The following is a 15,002-nucleotide window of genomic DNA, read 5'->3' as shown; positions in this document are numbered from 1 at the left end:
CCTACAGAACAAGGCAAAGAACGAGCCGCGCCCATGGAAGAAACAGTCGCGGTCCCGACCTCAGCAGCAGACCTAGCCCGGACGCTTCAAATCGGTGCTTCCACCCAGGAACCTCTACGATCCGAACTAGTAAGTTTCTTACTTCAAAATTTGGATATTTTTGCATGGTCCGTGGCAGAGATGCCCGGTATAGACCCCGACGTTATAACTCACAAGTTGAATACTAATCCTATAGTTAGGCCCGTTAGACAGAAGTAACGCAACCTAGCCCTGGAGCGATGGAAAGCGGTCGATGAGCTCCTCGCAGCTGACTTCATAAGAGAAGTCCATTACCCGAGCTGGGTAGCCAACCTCGTTCTGGTAAAGAAGGCTAACGGCAAGTGGCGCATGTACGTCGACTACACCGACCTAAATCGAGCCTGCCTGAAAGATTGCTTCCCGCTCCCCCGAATTGACCGTTTGGTGGATGCGACCTTAGGGCACGAGTTGTTGAGTTTCTTAGACGCCTATTCGGGCTATAACCAAATAAAGATGGACCCGACGGATGAAGAAAAGACTGCCTTCATCACAGAGTTCGGTCTATATTGTTACAAGGTTATGCCCTTCGGGTTGAAAAACGCGGGGGCAACCTTTCAAAGACTTGTAAATAAGTTGTTTGTGCCATTAATTGGCAGAAAAGTAGAATGCTATGTAGACGACATGGTCGTCAAAACTCAATTTTCACATGAATTAATACAAGACTTGCATTCTATTTTTGAAATTTTGCGTAAGTTTAATATGAGACTGAACCCAAACAAGTGTGTATTCGGTGTGACCTCGGGCAAGTTCCTAGGATACATCGTTAACCGGCGCGGCATTGAAGCCAACCCGGATAAGGTTAAGGCCATCTTAGATATGGGACCACCCCGGAAGTTGAAGGAGGTTCAAAGGTTGAATGGGCGCATAACCGCCCTGAACCACTTCATGTCCAAATCGGCGGACCGCTCCTGCCATTCTTTAAGGCAATCAAAAGCAAAGGGTTCGAATGGACCCGAGACTGTCAGCTCGCGTTTGACAAGCTCAAGAAATACCTCGCTAGTGTACCGATCTTAACCCGGCCCGAGGAGGGCGATGTTTTAGAACTGTACCTCTCGGCAAGCGACGACGTGGTCAGTTTGGTACTAATAAAAGAGGTGGATCGGGTTCAGTGACCCATCTATTATGTTAGCAAAGTATTGTAGGGAGCAAAGACGAGATATCCAGAGATAGAAAAGCTAGCATACGCGCTGGTAATTGCAGCTCGGAAGCTCCGCCCGTACTTCCAAGCTCACACTGTTATCGTCCTCTCCGACAAACCTCTGAGGCAAGTCTTACTTCAGCCCGAGGTCTCTAGCAGTCATCCCCGCAGAGATCGAGGTCCCTATGCTGTGACTAGAAGCATACAGTGATCAGACAAACGAAGATGAGCTACGTAACAACCTCGATCTACTCGACGAAGTAAGGGACCTCGCGTACATCAAGACCGTAGCCTACCAGCAGAGAGTAGCTCGGTACTATAACGCCAAGGTCAAGAAGCGGAACCTCCGCGTTGGCGACCTGGTCCTTCGTAAAGTTATGGTACCTGAGCCCGACGCTGGCAAGCTCGGGTCCAACTAGGAAGGTCCTGACCGAGTGAAACAAGTGCTCAAGGAAGGAACATACGAGCTTAAGACCCTCGAAGGGAAACAAGTGCCTCGGGCATGGAATATTGTCAACTTAAGACAATACTATCTGTAAGACCCGAGTAGGCCACGAACCACTCCCAAAGCCTAAGGGCCAGAATGCCGAGATAACATGGCCTCGGCACAATAGGACCCAATCGCTTCTATGGCATGGGCAGACTCCGAGAGTGAGCCACGAGCCACTCCTCTAGCCCATGGGCTAAAACGTCGAGCTAATGAAAAGACCTCGGCAGCATACAAGACCTAGCTGCCCCATCGGCATAGGCTAAGTGCTTACAATGCCTAAGGCACGGGCATTTCGGCCGGGAACCCTGCGACGGGTAGCCCGCCCTGGCATGCAACAAGTTAAACCCGTAAGGGACAACCGATGCCAACTTGACCCGGGTGCAGACGGGTCGGGCATGAACCCTACCATGTCACTCACCTCAGTGTACACAAGGCTACCCCTACTAGGTGTCGGAATACAGTTCGGGACCACGATAGTTGAGGAACCCACACTCCGGGTAATCAACCTAGTTGCCTAACAGTTCAGAGTAAAACAACCACTTCGACAAGTAAAAGAAAACTGCACAAGCGTTTGGCAAAAAATATCTTCATTATATAAGCCTCGTTACATAAATACGTTCAGTACAAAAGAGAGGGAAATCGCGCTCGCAGGCCCAGAATACAAGGAGCGCCTGACTACTTGGGAGGCTCATCGGCCTTACTCGGGGTTTCTTCAGGGGTTTCCTTAGAAGAATCAGTCAGATCGGTGGTGTCAGCCTCCCCGTTGTCGCCATCATCTTCAGAGTTTGGGTCATCCATGGCCTGGCGTGCCATGTCATCCGTGATGTTGAAAGAAGTGAAGGCACCTATATCCAGCTTGGGGTAGGTATGCCTTATCCACCATCGGCCGAGCTTGAACCCCCTATGGTAGGCCTTTGACATTACGTTGTCGAACCTTGAGGACTTGACGTAGTCGATGACGGACTGAACCTTGGTCTGTTCTAGAGCATCGTGAAAGATCTCCGTCATCTCCTCGATATCGGCCTTGAGAGACTCCACCTCGCGCACTAGGGCCTCCTTGGTTTCCTTGAGGGCCTGCATCTCGAGCTGCGAAGCCTTCTGGGCCATTTTGAGGCTTTCCACCTCGAACTTTAGGGCTTCTTGACCAACTCGGAGCCCGTTCACCTCGGCCTTCAGTCTATCTCGTTCCCGGGCTAGCTCCTCCTTCTCTAGTGCCAAGGTGTCATTCAAACCTTTCTGGGTGGCGACAGCACTCTCCAACTGACGGACCTTGTCCTTTGTTGCCTTCAGCTCGGCATGAGCCACGCGGGATGACTCCTTAGCAGCCAAAGCGCGCCTCAGGTGTTTGTCAGATTGGAAAGTTAAGGCGTGCACGACAGTGTTCGCCTAGCAGAAGGAAACTAGTCAGTAAAAAAAAAAGAGAGAGAGTGGAGAAAGGAGGAGGTGGAATAGAGGGTTGGCTCATGGAAAACGAACTTACCACCATGATGTGGGTTGCAGCGCGACCCCCGAGCTGACCTGGGGAGAGTTCGGCCCAACTCACGACTTATGCATTGATGATGCCCCTCTTACTCCGGTCGAGGCTGACCTCGGGATCCAAGATGGACTCCTCCTCTTCGGTCCCTGAGCTGGACGCCGCCGCGTCTGCAGTATGCTGAGCCGACCCTTCTGTAGCCTCAGTAGCCGCCCCAACAGAGCTCGGAGCCTCAGCTGCAGCCCCGGCTGGCTTGTTCTCCAGCCCCCCCGCAGCCTCAGGTCTTTGGGGTGGAAAATCACCCTCCAGATCTATCACTAGAGGGGCATTGTTGAGCCCGGTCTCAGGGGCAGGATCCTAGGAATGATCGGGTTCGGGGGAGGGAGCCCTCGGTGATTCCACACGGGCCTTTTTGGCGGCCTTCTTGGCAGTCTGCTTCTTCCTCCTCTTCATTTGGTTGAGGAGCCTAGTAGCTGTGATTTTCTCTTCTTCGTCCATGGGTTCTACAACAAGGTTGGCGTCAATAAATCCAAAGACAATAAGCGAATAAGAGCAAAGCACCAAAAGGCAGAAATAAACCTACTCGGGCTCAAACCGGCCTGGACGAGCTTCCCTTCGGTGATGTATTCCCGATGATCGAGCTCAGCCTAAGCCCACGAATGGAAGGTCTCCCACGTCTGCTGGTTGAGGGCGATGCTGGTAGCTTGAGTAGCCACCCTCTAGCTAGTGAGGAAGGGCTACCCTGCGCTGGCCTGGACCACGAAGTAGTCCCGCTTCCAGGCCAAGACCTTGCTCGGGAACTTATGCAGTAGCTTAAAGCCTGGGCGAGGAGACAAGTAGTAGACCTGCCCGTGCTCGAGGGGAGCGCTAGAGGTGCTCTTTTTTATCAGCAGTATGGAGCAGAGTATGTCCGTGTCCAAGGAGAATTGCTTTTTGTGGCAGAGGGAAATGGTTCCCACCAGATTCCGAATAGAGTTAGGGTGGAGCCGATCCAGCGTGATGCTGAAACGCCCCAACACCTCGGGAATAAGGGGGTGAAGAGGGAGACGAAGCCCACCGACGAGCTGTTCTCTGAAGATCACGACCTCGCTCGGATTGTGCTCCCAGGTGAAATTGCCGGTAGGAAGGCTGTAGGAGTATTCAGAAGGAAGGTTGAACTGCTGGACGAGGTCTTGAAGCCTCTCCGACGTCAGGGTAGAGGGACCGAACTGGTCCGGAACCCAACCTCGATGGGAGGTGGACGCCAACTTACCCGAGGCTGTCCGTGCCTTGCGGGAAGGCCGGGCTGGGGAAGGGTCGCCATGACCCGAAGTGCCCATCCCGGGCTCATCCGAAAAGCTACTCTCGCTAGAGATAAGGGAGAACGGGATGAGAAAAGAAGTAAGAAAAAAGAAAGGAAAGACTCAAGGACTCACTGGAAATAGGCGAAAACGAGCTAAAAGATTCGAGTTGGAGACCTTAGACGCGGGCTCAAGGCGAAAAATACTTAGCAACGAAGAGAATGCCAAAACCCCGCTATTTATAGACGTAGGGCCCGGTGACCAACGGTCAAGATTGGATCAATCCAATGGACCTCAAAGAAACCGACTGTGGACTCTCAATGCAAATTTAATTTAGCACATTTTTTGGTGTCCGTGCAGCATAAAGTGCCTGACGTCAACGCGTGAGTTGCACGAGACGTGGGTTTTTTCCCCCGTAAAGAACCGCATGTCCAGCCGGTCCAACCATTGAACCGTCTAACGTGACAGTGTGAGTAATCGAGCCAAATCCGTCTGGCGAACCATGAACTCCTCGCACTGGGCCTCCGTTCCCAGCACAGGGAGTGGGGGGCAATTGATGGAGGACGATTTGGCTCAACCCCATGAACCAAGAACATGTGGGCATGACCTGGCTTGGTGAACATTCCAGCCTAGCAGCATGATCTCGACTCAACGGGAAGGAGACGCCAAGTCAAAGACTGACAACTCGCCGAGGGCTAACACCTCGGTGAGTCAGTCTCCCGCCTAGCTCAGAGAGCCCGGGCTCTCCCCTAAGAGATGCCAAGCTTTCCCCCCACCTAGGAGGAAGCACCTCGGTGCTTCCAGGCAGGGACCTATCTGCCCCGAAGCACCCCAGTATGTGGCAGCTCGGCTAGCCGCATAAAGGAGGGCAGGGAGATCTCCTACCCGACCGCCGTACCCTATAAATCTGGTGACATCAGCCATGTCCCCCGTTAGGCAGCATCGTGTCTGCCACCTTTAGAGGGTGTCTTACACCTGACAGGCACGTACCCTGCGGTGATGGCCCCGCGCGTGCCACCTCAGCCCTGCTAGTAACGGCTGTGGCAGGTTGACAGTGGTGGTTATACCCGCCCTGTCAGAGGCCAAGGGGCCAAGGGCAACCAATTTCTGCTATAAGGAGTTTAGTATCAAGGACATCAGGTATGATCTAGATTATCTTCATCCTCAATACTTGCACTATCTTCACTTTTAGCCTTCATCTTCTCCTTGCTTCTCCTACCGAGTACTAACTTAATCATCGGAGTGTTTTCGTCGGGTAACTCCCCCTGGGATTCTCCTTTTCCTCAGGTATCTTTCAGGAGCCACGTGAGTGCCAATTAGGAGTGACCGGATCGCGCTACATCAGTAAGCATGGATCACAAAGCACATTTATTTGCTAAAGAAAGTGAAGACAAAAGAGTTAGCATTGAAGGGGATTAAAAATTAGTCATTAATAGCTTAAAGAGAAAGATCAGTCCATAAAACATCATTGTTCGGGATTTTCTAAACACTAGTAAAATGGCCCGTGCATAGGGATACTTGAACCATGGGTAGATAAATGGATAGGCTATCATTCATGGGATCATAAATCTTTATTGAATTGTAACATATAGACAAAATAAAAAACAAACCAGAAATCTTTATTAGAAAAACAAACTAGAGACATAACAAGGCAAGAAAAGATGAACTGACCCATGCATGTCACAAGAAATTCTAACAAGGTCTGCAGTTTTTTTAGTGATTGCATGAAGTATCTAGATTTTCTAGTCCTCATCACAAGCTTCAAGAAGCTCAACAATGTGACCAATGATCTCAATAATTATGTAGAAATCTGGATAGATAAATGGATAGGTTATCATTCAAGAGATCAGAAATCTTTATTGAATTATAATATATGAATAAAATTAGAGGTATGAATAGACTACTTAAGCAGAGAACCATAGAAACTTGTTCTAGAGTCTAAAGGTTTTTAATCAGTTTCTGTATGGCTCAAATTCTATTTTTGGAGAAAATCTCAGTGCAGGTTAAAAGATATTGAAAAACAAACCAAAATATAACAAGGCAAGAAAAGATGAACTAATCCATGCATGTCACAAAAAATTATAACAATGTCATTAGTTTTTCTAGTGATTGCATGGAGTATCTGCATTTCAAGAAGGGGAAACCATGTTGATCCTTTCCTATTAGATAAATTCTACCGATGACCTCATTTACATAATTATATTTTTAATATGTTGATTTTGGATTATTATGTCAGAGATCTACAGTGCCTGTTAATGAACCCTGGGAATTCTGATCATCTAGCCATAAGGATGCCGCTTTTAGAAAGGATGGATGGTACTAGTAATCACCATGAGTTTACCATGGTTTAGTGCTATTGTTCCTAAGTTTTATTGGATTGTCTTTTCTTCTTTTCCAATTCATAAAATGGTAATATGTTATGAAATTGATCCATAAAAAATAGACCTCCATGCACGAAAACCCGGTCTTACTTGTGCGAAGTTATTAGACGGCAATGTTGACCCTATTATGTCTTTATTTTTTAATTCCCTTTTTCAAATTATAAAGAATAAAAAGAAAAGTGAGAAAATGAGAGAAAAGAGATAAGGGGAAAATGACTGGAAAGAAAAACCTTAGCCCTTTCTTTACACCCGAAACCATTTACACGGTGGTGACCCTCAACATTTCTTCGTCTATAGAAAAAGATTTACACCCAAAACCATTTGCAGGAGCGAGTTTCTTTGAAATCTGCTTCCTAACTTGAAACCTAGCATATGCTCTTTGCAATGTGAATCCAGGTTCTCTTCTCAATTCTCAATCTTGCAATTTTAAAGGATAAAATAACAAATGTGAATCCAGGCATGCATCGAAGCAATTTAAACTCTCTTCCTCTTTCCTCCTCCTTTGGTGAAAAGGAATATGTTAAATTTTAGATCTATACTTGTATAAACAATTTTCTTTATTTATTTCTTTTAACTTTCTTACAAATTTCGAAGATAACAGTTAGAGAATAGAGAACAATTTTCTTGCTATGATTTCACGTTGTTAGTACACCATGGCAATGGGAATATCTAATTAATATGGGAAACTTCACTCCATTCCCACAATTCCCATGTCTAAGAGGAAAATAATTGACCAAACATGTTTCACCCTCTTTTTGGGATTTCTCAAAGTCTAATATTTACAAGTTACAACTTCCTGTGGAGGTCCATGGAGTAGAGCTGTTTGTTATGGCTTCCCTTGTCAAGTTGAAAATTTGCAAGTCATAGCTTTTCTTGTCAAAGTTCAAAATTCACCTTCCACCAGATCTAATATTCAAAATGTTTTGCCCTGAAAATGTGACTTCACAGCCTGAAGGGGCATTTTCTTGAACAAGATTTCATGACTTCCATCGTAGCTGAAGTTCGAAGAAGAGAGTTCTACAATGCTCGTTAATGGTGTCCACCCATCCAGGGTTTGGCAAGCAAGTCCTTAGATTGAATTTTTCGATTAGTTTTGTTTAATCTCTTGCATCTGTCAAATTGAACAGTCTTCTTTTTTTTATTTTTTTCTTTTCAAATTTTAAAAATGAAATTTTAAAAACATAATGCGATAATGACCTAAACTTATTGTTTAGTTTTTCCCGCACAAATGAGATAGGATGCTATGGGATGTGTGATGTGGCTGAATCTGAATGGAAGTGCACCCCATCTCACACCAAAACGAGTGCAGGAAATCCAACTTCTAAAAAATATTCTTATTAGTCAATATATATAAGAAACAAACAATAAGAGTTTTTTTATAGAAAACCAAATTCGTTTGATTCATCTGGGCATTGCCCGTCCTTTCATTGTCATTGTAACAAGACCAGAGGAACAACTTTACTTCATCTCTGCCAAGTGTCGAAAAAAATGCAAAGATTATTTCTACTGGTCTAGTTTAGATCTTCTGCTATAATAGAATGTTTGGGGAATTAAACAAGGGGATGATAGGGCATATTCAAAAGGAACCACTGCTTGTTTAAAATGAGGGCAGAGGTTCATTTCCAGAACATTGGATAATCCATTTTTTTCAACATTTGACAAGTGATAGAATTCAATCCTCCACATGCATTGCAAAAAGACTACATAATTTCAGCATATCAGTCCTAAAACACAAAGCATAAAAAAGGGCCATTACCTAATGTTGATCACATTTATCTGGGGTCTTGGGAGGGTGGACTGGATATGGAACTAACATTTGGCAATTTTTCCCACAAAAAGTGGACACTTTCAAACTCAAACATCATTCTCATGCTTGTTAGATTGGTTTTTAAAGAAAAAAAATCCATTTGATAGCTTACCAAATGTTGGCTCCATCTATCTAAGGTCTTGGGAGGGTGGACTAGAAAGACACGTATATTGGATTACAAACTGATTTCAAAATCCTATCCACCAATTTTCATATAAGAGATTTCATTCCCCCGCCTAGGGGCCATTCAACAACAATTGAAGTGGCTGAGCTAAAAAGCTTATAGCTATGCCTTTTAGTGAATAAGATTTTAGGGAGATCGAGAGCTCCTTAATGGCTGAAGTTGAAGTTGGGTAGGTTTCTATACCCTTGAATATTTATCTACTAAAAGACAAAGCAATAAGTCCATTCAGTTCAGCAACTTCAATTGTTATCAAACACCTCGTTAGACACCATAGACTACATAGATATGGTTTATCTAAATTTCATCAAGCATGCTAACCATCCATTACCAATTTTTGCACCACACATAATAAAGCTCGAGTTCAAAACCTTTAAAATGATTTACAGTTGTGTTTCTCATCATTATAAGGTACAAAAGCGGTATATGAAGATCTTTCACTGGTTACATTGTTAGAAAAGGTCTTTAAGGAGCTTAAGCATATATTCTTTTCATCAGGAAAGAAAAATGTACATATAATGAGGCAATGACAAGTAATTGACCTTGAAGTAGCAACATGCAACATCTTTGTTGTGAGCTAGTGAGTAGCAATTTCCCTAATAAGATCCAAGAAAAAATATTCTCATGGAAACCTCTAAAAAAAAACAATTAATTAACCAGAATCCATAAATTCTAGTTACTACAAGAAGAGAAAAGTTCTATAATGAAATCTTATAACAAAATAGACATACAATAATATATCAAGCATACAAAAATCTAATTCAAAGTGAATGAGTAGGTTTGAAAACAGTCTTACAATTATACCTGCAAGGCATATTCTTTTTTCCCTTTGGCTTAGTTTGGAAGGAGTACAAATGCAAATATGTAGAGTGCAAGATCTTATATTTTTGTATTATTTTGTATGTATTTGTACTGTGCATATTTGCATTTGTACTCTTTACAAATTGAGCCTTTATCTCAACACAATAGGAAGTAAAGCAATTAAACTTGGTAGCCAAATAGGTTGAACACTTCAACTCATCTCTAAATAGAAGATACTATAGTTGTATGGAACAAGTTTCAATTGTTTTGGTATGTTCCACTTAAAACAATTTGCATTAGATTTTCACTATCAAATAAAATAAAGAGAAAACAACTAATAGTAAATTAAAATAATAAAAGAAAACAAAAATGACAAAAAAATTAAAGTAACTATTACCATTTCTTCGGTCTCAAGGAAATATTTTCAAACACCACTAAAGGGTCAATGGATTCTTCTAAGATGACCAAACTTCATATTTGTAGGTTTTAAGACCCCAAAATAAAACCAAAAGAATCCCTTCAAATCATTCCACCAACAAAAAGTAACCGTGCAAAATTAATTAAAAGAAAAGAGAAAATTTTTCAAGTAGCACCTCAAGAATGTGGAAATGATTCCACACTATCTCCATAAAGAAAATTGTATAAAATTAGTAATTGAGTCCCCACATAACCTACTCAATCTAGTAATAATGGTCAATTTTGACATGAATTAAGTGTCCACAACATAATAAACTTAAAAAATAAGAAATCTAACCATGAATTTTCCAACATAGCAATATATTTAAAAATAGACACAGTTGTGGATTATCACAGAACAATAAACCAGTAGGACTCCCGTCATTTTCTACTTTGAGAAAACAATAATTAAATTTTTATCTAAACAAAATAGCGAAATTACTCAAATAGCATTTAGAATAACATGTGAAAGCCTTCTTTGGTCGTGTTCTCAAAAGAATTTCCTCAAATGGGAGCTGAAATCTATAAAGACTTCCTGTACAATCTGATCTAAAAATTGGATTCAGAATGAACAACTATGAATTGGGGTGATTCAATTCCATTGCAGAAGACCAGAAAATACAAGAAGCTAGCAAAGAAGAGCACCAGGGGAAGCTTCACCATTTTCCTTATCACGAAAGGCCCCATAGTCGTCTTGTTTATATAGACAGGTGTTGAATTGAGATTTAACAATCTCAATGGTCTTTGATTTATCTTAGTGGACCAACAAACGTTGAGATGTATTCTCCAACAACGAGAACATGAGGACGTGAGAGAGAATAAGGGTTTTTTTGATAGAAAACCAAATTCATTTGATTACTCTAGGCATTTCCCATCCTCTCACTATCATTGAACTCAAACTAGATGAACACTTTGCAATTCATCTCTACCAAGTGTCAAAAAATACAAAGATTTTTTTGTTGGATTAGTCTAAAGAACCCCTTTTCGCTTCGGATCCAATGCATTTGGACTCGAAGGGATTTTCTCTTTGAGTCCAATCAAAGTTCAACACATCATTAGGTGCTGAGTTGGAGTAAACCTGCAATCGGCTGAATGAAAACCCATTTTATATGAAAAATATACATTCAAAAGAAGAAGAAAAAAAAAACAAACAGAACGAGGGCAATCGGAGCAACCTCAACATTGCTACTTTGAAGCAACAATGCAGCACACCATCCTCATCCTAGATTCCAGAGTGATCATAATGAGGGTAACCGGAGTTGGATTCCTCCTCCTTCCCAGTGGCTTAAGGCCAACTACAATTCGTGCTGCAGTATTACATTAGAGCTCTTGCCATGGCTTGGGTCGTTCGTGAGTTGTGACCACAATAGGAAGTTGGTCAATATGGTGAGTGACCACAACAAGAACTTGGGTGAAATCTTATGCCAAACTTGCCATTGGAACCATTTTCCACATGGAGCAGACACTGTTCATTCCTTTGTTTGTTATCGGCATGAAGTGTTTGACCGGAGCCAGCCATTTCAAAGACTCTCGACTTTCCTTCATTCCAAGAAGGTTCAATTGCACAACTCATGAGGTAACATGCAAAAGGAAAGCGGACCTGGACCTTTTTCCTTTTTAATGAGTCTAGCTAATAGCTTCCCCCCGTAGTTAATTAATATCTCTGATTATGTAACGGACAATCCCCTTGAAGTGATTAATGCATTTCAACTTGATCTTTAACAAAAATAAAAATTAAAAAAAAAAGAAAAGAATGATAAAGTTAACCAAGAATAACCAACATATGAGCTTCATTATTGCAGAACCTAACGATATTTGTAAAGAGAATCGAGTGTTTTTCGTCATTAGCAATTCAATGTTTAAACGCCATTTTCAAGGGAGGTTTTACTGTATTTTCCTCAGAAAACCACGGCCACTGGGTCATTTGTCCATCCTAACAAATTCTTGGTGACGATTTCTATAAAGAGAGTTCAGATTTGAGGAAAAGGTTGAGACAGAAGCCAAAAGGTTTTCGAACTCCAGGTTGAAAGCTTTACCTTTATGTTTATTTTTTTAACAAAGAAAAAATTTTTAGAGAATTTTCATTTTAGCAGGTTGTAGGTTTACTCCATCTCATCACCCGATAACATGTTGAAATATAATTGGACTCGAACCTGGAAATATAATTGTATACACTTCCCAATACAAAGGGCAGCCGATAGAACATGTGAGGGGCGTTCTCAAAAAGGGTAAAATATCACATGATGCACTTTATTTATTTATTTGGTAAACATATAAGAAGTTCTAGAGGTTCCATCAATCTGTGTTCATCTTTTATGAAAAGTCAAAAAGTAATTCTCAATAGGTTCCATCAACATAAGTGCTTCATTTGTTTTGCAATTGGTCTACCACGAGCCCTTTTCACATCTAGAACAAAAAATAAAAAAATCATTTCAGACTGTTTTTAAAAGTATATATAACTTTTCAGTTACTCCAAACCATTTGTAACTTAAATATTTATAATAAAATTTTAAAACTTGATGAAAGTCTAATTTCAAAAAGATATTAATTTCTCTTAAATATTATCATTAATGAAATAAGAATTTTCTTCAATGCTTTTAAAAATAGGAAAGGAGGGACGAGTATACAAAAGGCTAGGCAGGCAGCAAGGCTTAGGTTTTGGTAAAACTTTGAGTGGACTTATATCTTTTATATTCTTTCTCGTAACGAAAAACATAGTCTCTTTTTCCAGTATTTTCCTTAATTGTGATTCTCTGTAGAATTGAGAATGAAGTTGATGGACAAATATCATTTGTGACTTGAGTAGATTGTGAGGCATTAAATCTTTCAAGTAAAGTTACAAGTGTATAATTTGATTCACAATTACATCTTTATATTATTGGAAAATGTTCTTGAGTTTCTGTTTTACAGATAAATAGATAGTTGCTTGTGTATTCCTTTACCATGTGTTTTGTTTGGCTTCAAAGATAAGAAGGGAAGGGAAAACTTTTCTGTTCTTCTTCCTTTCCCTTCCCTTCGTTTCTTCTCTCCCCTTCTTTTCCTTTCAAACTAAATACATCCTTTGGCCATCGGTTCTCAGGTTAAACAGTCAAACCATCCAGTTTAAATAAATAATTCATTCTGATTTAAAAAATAATAATAATTAAAATAAAAAATATTCAAAAACAATTATTCAGGTTGACGGTTTGATCGCTCAAGACAACAGATTGCTGACAAAACCAATAATTTTGGCCCAGGATTAGTTTGATTGCCTGATCGGTTCTTGAGTCAACCAGACCGACCGGTCTAGTCCAGTTTTCAATCCTGGGTTCCACTTGATAATCTCGTCTCCCATGACATGAGAGGATGAAGTTTTTCTATACCCTATCATTCTCACAGGCTAGACTGGCTAGTATAACCTTAGCTTTTCTTTTAATTTTATAAATTAAATAATAAATTTCAATCAAAATTAATAGAAAGGGTGAGAGAGAGAGAGAGAGAGGGAGGAAGGAGCAATGACACGTGAATTTGCAACAGATCAGTCACCAATCACCATGTATACGTAGCCATTGATTACCAAACATTCAAGGCAGCAGCCCGTGGTCACGTATCCCGTTTCTTCTCATTTTTCAATTTTTTTTTTTTTTTTGACGAGCTTAATTTGAACATATGTCCGAAATTATTTTTCTATTTTTATTAACTTCAGGGGAAATTCTTTCAAAGCACCGGGCTCATGTCCCATGGAACTGTACCTAGTACAGTAATCCGACCGAGCTAATAAGAAATTTATATCTTCCTACATGCACATCTCAGTGTACATAGAGAATATTTTCTGAATACATGGTTGGGAAGTGCTGTAAAACGTTTTTGAGGCGCATTCTGTGGCCTGTGGGGCAGATGTGACTTCGTATTTACAGACTCATTGAATTTGAATAAAAAAATACTTGTATTCTTTTGTTATGGCTGTATTGGTTAGGGGCTCAAGGCTTTGGTAAACAAAAACAAGAATTCATGACTCGCGAGTCACGAGAATCAAGATACTCGGTCTATGGGTATTGGGCTCCCTGGAGCCAGAAATAATGTATAGCATAAACTCTTGCCTGCAACAAGCGCGGAAGGAAGTGCCTATTTATACGGCTGGGGAATAGGGGTGATCATGGGCCGGGCCGGGCTTTGGACTTATAGTTTAGGCCCGGGCCTTGTTTGGTTTGGGGTTCTGGGCCTGAAACATAAACCCTAGCTTAGGTCTAAACGGGTCCAGGTTGGGCCAAGCCTGATGCCAGGCCAATGTCACTCGTATACAAAAGATGGTTCGACTGCCCGGGTTAGCAGTTTATTGACCAAATCAATGGTTTTTGGTCAAAAGATGGTTTTGGGGTGAAACGGAACCGGTCAGGTGCTTGTTCTCAAATTTTCCGATCTGGTCCGATTTTGAAAACACTGTTTAAACCAATATTTTCAACCTGCCATTGACCCAACCAATCAAATCATTCGAACCATTACCCGACCAGGATTCTAGGTCCAGTTCAGTCAAGACCTGTCAGACGGTCAAAAACCGTTGACTTGGTCACTAACTATTCGACCCAACCGGTTCAACCGTTGATCCATTCGACCTGGTGACCGGGTCGTTGGTTACACACTCAATGCATACAAAACTTTTGGAGGCCATAACTTTGCACTCCAATGTCTAATTGGGGTGATTTTTTTTTGGTAACTTTTCAAGATCTATGCGTCCCAAGGAGCGGTAGGTGCCTTACCCCACTATTTTCTTGAAAATAACCCTTTTGTACTCAAATTGCAATTTTTGATATTTTTATAAATAAAAAATTAAAAACGTAAATTAAATATAAAAAATAATGTATGCATGTATATGTATGTATGTATATATATGTGATGGCGTAGCATGATCTGAATCATTCAACCCGGTGACCCACGAC

Source organism: Nelumbo nucifera, chromosome 3 (assembly GCF_055504915.1).
Source record: "Nelumbo nucifera cultivar China Antique chromosome 3, China Antique-T2T, whole genome shotgun sequence".
Classification (NCBI taxonomy): domain Eukaryota; kingdom Viridiplantae; phylum Streptophyta; class Magnoliopsida; order Proteales; family Nelumbonaceae; genus Nelumbo; species Nelumbo nucifera.
Note: the sequence above shows the minus strand (reverse complement) of the source record.